Genomic DNA, 6,808 nt, shown 5'->3' on the forward strand with positions numbered 1-6,808 from the left:
TAAAAAAGAATGCATTAACTAAATGACTAGGTAATTATTTAAATGAACTCACTGCTTTAAAAAGCAGTAGATAGGATAAACACCTTAAAAAAAAAAAAAAACTACTTGTTATTACAAAAAGATGTGACAAATTAGTCACAGGAGTATCCGGGCCCCAAGTTAACAGGAAAAGGAGTTTGCTGATCAGTGACAGGCATTTTTGAGGTTTAATGTGGACCTGTTGATCTCATGCCACACTTGCTTCATGCTCCAGTAATAGTGGGATGGTGAAGGGAGAAGGGGATCAGTGTTGTGTGTTTTGTTTGTTTGTTTTGTTTTTGTTTTGTTTTGTTTTTAATTTTATTACCTGTTTGTCACTGGCTGTGTCCTCTGATCTGGAACATCCAGACCAATCCAGGTGGCCCATGGCAAACAAGTGGTGATTCTACATTCAAGGAGGTCAACACACAGATCACCCTCTCTTCTCGTAATTTAAGAGACTGTACACCAAGGAAGGGTGGTGATGCAACTGATTGATCACATATGTTACATTGCAAAAGGATCTGGGTTCAAGCCCTTAGTCCCTACCTGCAGGTGAGGAGAGGGAAAAAAAGGAGGGGAATAAATACCATTTTTTTTCTATCTTCCCTTTTCTTCTTAATATCTTTCTTTCTTTCTCTCTCTCTCCCTCTCTCTCTCTCTCTCTCTCTCTCTGTCTCTCTCTCTCTCCCCCTCTCTCTCTTTTCCCCATGCCAGAGTAGGGTTATGTGTTCATGGTTAGGTCAAGACTTTCATGGCCCTTGTCAATGAACCCAGTTCCTACTGGATATATTATAAACAGAAAAACCATTTTTTAGGCTTCCTGCTCTGATCAAACTTTATTTCTATTTCTTTCTATTTCTACCCAAAATAAATAAAGGAAGAAAGAGAGAGAGAAAGAGAGAGAAAGAGAGAGAGAGAAAGGAAGCAAGAAAGGAAGGAAGGAAGGAAGGAAGGAAGGAAGGAAGGAAGGAAGGAAATCTTTGAATCAGAGACCATGCACCAAAATTAAGGATAACTACAAGTCCAAAGTTTTGGGCAAACCAGCAGCAAGATACAATGACATTATGTTATCTTTTACTTGCAAAATTAAAATGATAGATGGGAAGGCAAGAATGAGGGGGGAGAATGATAAAAGTCAAGAATGAAGAAAATATGTTATCAGAAAAAAAATGAAAGCTATAGAGAAAGGAATACAGAAAAATTTTGTGTGAAAATTCACCCAGAAAGACAGCCAACAGGGGTTGGGAGATAGTTCACCTGATAGAATGCATTCTACCAAGAGTGAGGATTCAGGTTCCAGTACTCAGTCATTGTATAAGAATGCCGTGCAAAAAGGAAGCTTTACAAAGTAGTGCTCTGGTGACTCTCCTCTCTGTCCTTCTCTTTCTCTCACACTGTACAGGGTGGGCAGTGAGGGATCAGTTTTGCTAAAAGCAGTGGAATTGTGTAGGCACAAAACGCCAATGACACCCTGGTTGGCAGGGGAGGTATGTATGTGGAGGGGGACTATCAGGACTAAAAAACAAGAAGTTGTAGGTGGTGGCACATCCAGTTGAGCACTCATGTCACTATGCACAAAGACCCAGGTTCAAGTCCCCAGTTCCCACCTACAGAGAGTAAGCCTCTTGAGCTTTGAGGCAGTGTTGCAGGTGTCTCTCTCTTTCCCTTTCCTTTTCCCTTTCTCTTTCTCTCCTTCCGTTCAGTCCTCTTCCCTCTCAGTTTCTCACTGTCCTATCAAATAAAACAAAATAAAGAAAAACAGAAACAAAAAGAAGCAAGAAAGAAGTTGTATTTTGAAGTAAAAACTTGGAAAGTCCTATTGTAAGTGTAAACCTTGAAACTGACAAGCTTATTCTGCCTAAATGAAATGATAAGATTCCTCATTTCCACACTACTCTGAAGATCTCTGACTTCTTTCCTTATGTAAGGTTGTTCCTCCTTTGATATGCCCTCTTAACCAAACAGAAGTAAAAGGAAATTTAGCATTTGTAATTCAGTTTATTTCAATGAAAGCAATAAATCACAGAAACGGCTAAAACAGGAACTATCTTTGGATAGATTAGCTATCTGCCATGAAAACTGGCAATAGGTTAGGCAGACTGGCCTTCTACATTCTTTTCCTCATGACCCTCCACTTTGTGCAATAGTTCCAGGCAGCTCTGCTGAGATTTGTAGAGTCCTACAGATTCCCCTTAACAACTGGAATTTGGAACCCATTAAGAGGTCACACCCAGACCTATATGCTAGCTTTTCAGCTGGATTAAAGAGTGTGACTCATATGTGAGCCTTCAGTGAGTTCTTTGACTCTCCACCCACATCACTCCAGGCAGCCAGTAGGAAAACCACAGGCTTCCAAAGAGTGATGGCTGAGGGCAGAGAGATTGGCAGGCAGACAGATGGAGAGAGAGCGAGAGAGAGAGAGAGATTGAGAGATTGAGTTGGATTTACTCTCTGTTCCATTCACCAACTCAGCATTTAGTTATGTATCACTTTCATCTTCTAGGGATAAAGGAGTGAGGGGTAGAGAGAAACAAAAAACATGCACTCAGTAATCTGATAGTTCTCCATCTCTGGGAAGTAGAGTAGAAACCATAGAAGCATTATAAAAATTATTTTCCAAATATAAAACTGATCTCTGTAAAAGTGCAAGTTGCCCTAAAGGAAATAGAGTTGAAATTCTCTGGTCTGTGTTTTTGACCCTAAGGACCATGCTGCTTTCTACTGCAGTGTGTTATATTTTGAAAAGCAGGAATAATCTTTATAGGAAAGTGGAAGTAAAAAGTCAGAAACAGAAGGATGAATATGGGATGATCTCACTCTCAGGCAGAAGTTGAAAAACAAGATCAGAAACGAAAACACAAGTAGAACCTGAAATGGAATTGGCATATCGCACCAAAGTAAAAGACTCTGTGGTGGGTGGGTGGGGAGAATACAGGTCCATGAAGGATGATAAATGACATAGTGGGGGTTGTATTGTTAAATGGGAAACTGGGGAATGTTATGCATGTACAAACTATTGTATTTACTATTGAATATAAAACATCAATTCCCCAATAAAGAAATAAACTAAAAAAAAAAAAAACAAGGGCAACAAAAGGGAAAATAAATTTTTTTTAAAAAGTCAATCCTTGGTAACTACTGAGAAAAAATTAGTTGCCACTTAAGCAACATTTATAGTTCTGGCAGTCATAAGCTTAACATTGTTAATAAAGAGTCTAAAAAAGTGTTAGGGAATGATTTCTGAAGACTGGATAGTGGCACACCTGGTGAAGTTTATAATTAAAGTATGCAAGGATGCAGGTTCAGGCCCCTGGTCCCCACCTGCAGGAGAGACACCTCACAAGTGGTGAAGTAGGGCTGTAGGTGTCTTTCTTTCTCTATATATCTCATCCATCCTCTTAGTTTCTCTTGCTCTATCTAAAAATAAATAAAATAAAATAGGTGTCTGTTCTTAAGAAGAGAAGATGGGTTGCTTATATAATCACTATATGCAGAACTTAAATTTTGAGTAGACTACTCTTTCTCAATTGAGTTTTATTTATCCCCCAAGGGATATTGGGTAAGGCTAGAGACAGACTCCCACATCAAAAGGCTGTCTGCCCACAAATATTGATAGTTCTGAAATTGAAAAACTTTGCAGCAGGGAAAGTGGTGAACAACTGCCAGGTATTATTAGGAGAAACAAGAAAAATCTTTAAGTCAGTCTTAATTCCAAGGTTAAAGAATCTTTGGGGTCATATTTCAATGTCCTCAAAAGTTTTCATTAAACTAAAATTCTACCTTGAATTAAACCTATACAGATAAATACATATATATATATTGCTGTTTCCAGCTGTTTATTCAGGCCCTGGACAGCTGATGAGTGACATGTAGTTCGTCTGGGCCTATGGCCAACTGACCATACCACCAGCCTTGCTGGTATACAAACAAGTTTCCAGAGTGGGGTGCCTGGGGACCCCCAGGCCAGCCAAAGTGCCTGTTATGCTGACTGGCAGGCCAGAAAAAGGGTAGTGAAGAGCAGAATCTCAGTGTCTTGTGTACCCTATGCTGAGCATCACAGCTGTGGGAGGTGTGTGTGTGTGTGTGTGTGTGTATGTGTGTGTGTGTGTGTGTGTGTGTGTGTGTGTGTGTGTGTGTGTGTGTAAGGTAGGGCTGGGCTGCCCCTGCCTGCAACCCCAAGGCCCCTCCCTATGGTATCACCTATTGCCGACTTCTCTGCCCTTCCCCCTCCCCTGCACTGTAGATAGCAACTTGGCCACCAGCAAAGCCCAGGACTTCCATGGGGTCCTGGCAGCAGAGCAGAGCATAACCTAGACGTTTCCGTGAGCAGCACTCCAGCCCTCAGTGCCCCTGACTGGCAAACCAGGAGAAGAAGGGGCGTGGGCGTGGGTGTGGGGTCTGGTGGACACGCACAGTGCATAGGGAGCACCAAGCTTTGATGGTGGCATCATCGCTGGCCGTCAGCAGGAGCTCCTGCTCCTGGGGGCTGAAGACCACTGAGTTGACTACATCCTGGTGCCGCAGCTTGGCCACGCAGGTGTTGTAGTGATGGTCCCAAATGTAGCCATGCCGGTCCTCAGCCCCACTGGCCACGAAGTCCCTGCTGACATCCAGGAGGATGAAGAAACACTCATTGTTGGGCGTGTACGCACGGTGTGCGCAGAGCCCAGTTCACCTCTCGCATGGTCTTGAGGTCAAATACTTCAATCTCCTCAGTGATGGGTGGCGGCTGCATGGGGTCGGCCACTACTGAGCCACTGGGCCAGGCGCGGCTGTTTACATACAGATACCTGTTGTCGGAGGACAGACCCATGCCAATGATGTGTTTGTGCACATTGATGACGTGGTCCAGGGAATTGAAGAAGGCTTCGGAACCCCAGCCCTCAACCAATACAGGCCCCGCTGTGGTCATCTGGTGTGGTTGGATCTGCTTGATGTCTATCTGGTGAGGCAAGTAGGTGAGGCAGTCAGTGGTAAAGATGAGGAGTTTGTTGAGGGCTCCAGCTGTCCCACGCTCAGGGGGCTTGGTGCGACCCTGGGCCAGTAGCCTGGCCACCTTTGTCTCTAGGGCATGCTCAGACAGTGGGGGCTGTGCACACCCTTCCAGGATGCCATCCAGCAAGCGCCACAGCCCCTCCTTGGCATGGGTTGGACCAGGACTGGCTGCCTCCTCATCTTCATCCTCATCCTAGATGCCCAGGTCAAAGACTCAGCAAGGGGGTCCAGCAGGGTCACCAGCATCCAGCAGGAGGTCAGGGCTGTCAAAGTGGCTATAGTTGGCCACCATCATGGTGCGGATGGTGCTGGCATTGAGGTTTTGGATCTGGAAAAGCCACTTCACCATTTGTCTAGGCTGATGACTGCAATTTCGCCTGATGAGGAGTTGTGGGGCCCCAGGAACACTCCCGAGGCCAGCAGCAGGGAGTCGTCCTGGTTGAACTGGGAGAACTGGGTGTAGCTCCAGTTGTAGGGCTGCATGTCTGCACTGTGCAGCAGTGAGATAGTCAGATCGTTGTTCCATATCTTCACGGTGCAGTCCTTGGAGCAAGAAGCAAACTGGTAGCCAGAGTGGGAGAAGCTGAGGTGTAGGACCTGGTCTGTGTGCTCCTTGAGAGTTTGCACTTCCACGCAGGGCACTGCATCGTACAGTCTCTGGAACTCCTCATACCAGGATGTAGCCGCTGGGTGTCGGGGCACACCCTGGGCCACCTGGTAGTATTGGTAAAACTCTTCTTTCCACAGGAACTCTTCCTGAGACACTGCCTGCCATTGTCGGCACACTAGCCCAGCAGCAAGCACATCAGCAGGGCCCAAGCTCAGGAAGATTGTGGCCACCTCCGCCCGGATGCACTACCCCTGCACAGGCGCTGGGCCTCTGTGTGTAGACCCTCTTCCACCCCCACTGCCGCTCGGGCCGCCGCGTCTCTGTCCAGATATTATTTTTAATGTGAAAAATTATCTGAAAAAATATAAGATACTAGGAGACCTTAGTGATGGCTCAGCTGGTAGGGTGCACACTTTATCATATGTGAGGACCAAGGTTCCAGCCCCCAGTCACCACATGAGAGCACCTGCACAGGAGATGTTCCAGAATCAGTGGAGCCGTGCTGTGGTATCTCTCTCTGTCTCTCACCTTCTATCATAAATAAATAAATAAATAATCCTCCAGGAGCAGAGAAATCAGATGTGAAGCCTCAACAATAACACTGGTGGCAAAAAGAAAGAGTGACACAAAGAGAGAGAGAGAGAGAGAGAGAAAGAGAGAGAGAGGAAGAAAAGAACAAATAGCAGAGGAGAAAGGGAGAGGCCAAGCTAGGCTCAGACATTATAGAAAGATCTGTAAGATTCTTTGAAGAATCAGAAGAACAAATTAGAGAGGGAACAAGTCACCCACTTTATTCATTTTACTCAGAACAGGACTCAAGTACAACAACAAAAATAGCAACACAACTTTCCTCCTCATCAGGAAATGTCACTCTAAAATGTTTCTAGAGAATTGACACTTCTATTAGTCAAGAATTAGGAGACACAGGTATAATGTGTAATGCTTTGAAATCTGACAAATCTGAGTTTGAAGTGTGGTCTCCCACCATTCCCCTGAAGGAGAAAGAGAGAGAAGAGAGGGAAGGAGGTCGGGAGGTTTTAAAATAAACATCCTGGTAATAAACTTGTTTTGGGCTTTGCCACTATTTCTCCCTTCAGATGTATTATCTATGAATATCAAACATAAATAATAATAAGGAAAGAGGTTTCCAATAATATGTGTGTTATGTACACATAATAATCA

General features: G+C 44.4%; 1 non-coding gene and 1 pseudogene across 1 annotated transcript; both read right to left on the reverse strand.

Annotated features, from left to right (window-relative positions):
* Positions 1-733: 733 nt before the first annotated feature.
* On the reverse strand, positions 734-859 carry LOC132541139 (small nucleolar RNA SNORA11). The gene has a single exon (XR_009552312.1). It is a non-coding gene; the product is annotated as a small nucleolar RNA SNORA11 (small nucleolar RNA).
* Positions 860-3,861: 3,002 nt separating this feature from the next.
* LOC103107340 (F-box/WD repeat-containing protein 5-like) lies at positions 3,862-5,896 on the reverse strand (annotated as a pseudogene).
* Between the last annotated feature and the right edge of the window lie 912 nt (positions 5,897-6,808).

Source organism: Erinaceus europaeus, chromosome 10, assembly GCF_950295315.1.
Source record: "Erinaceus europaeus chromosome 10, mEriEur2.1, whole genome shotgun sequence".
Classification (NCBI taxonomy): Eukaryota; Metazoa; Chordata; class Mammalia; order Eulipotyphla; family Erinaceidae; genus Erinaceus; species Erinaceus europaeus.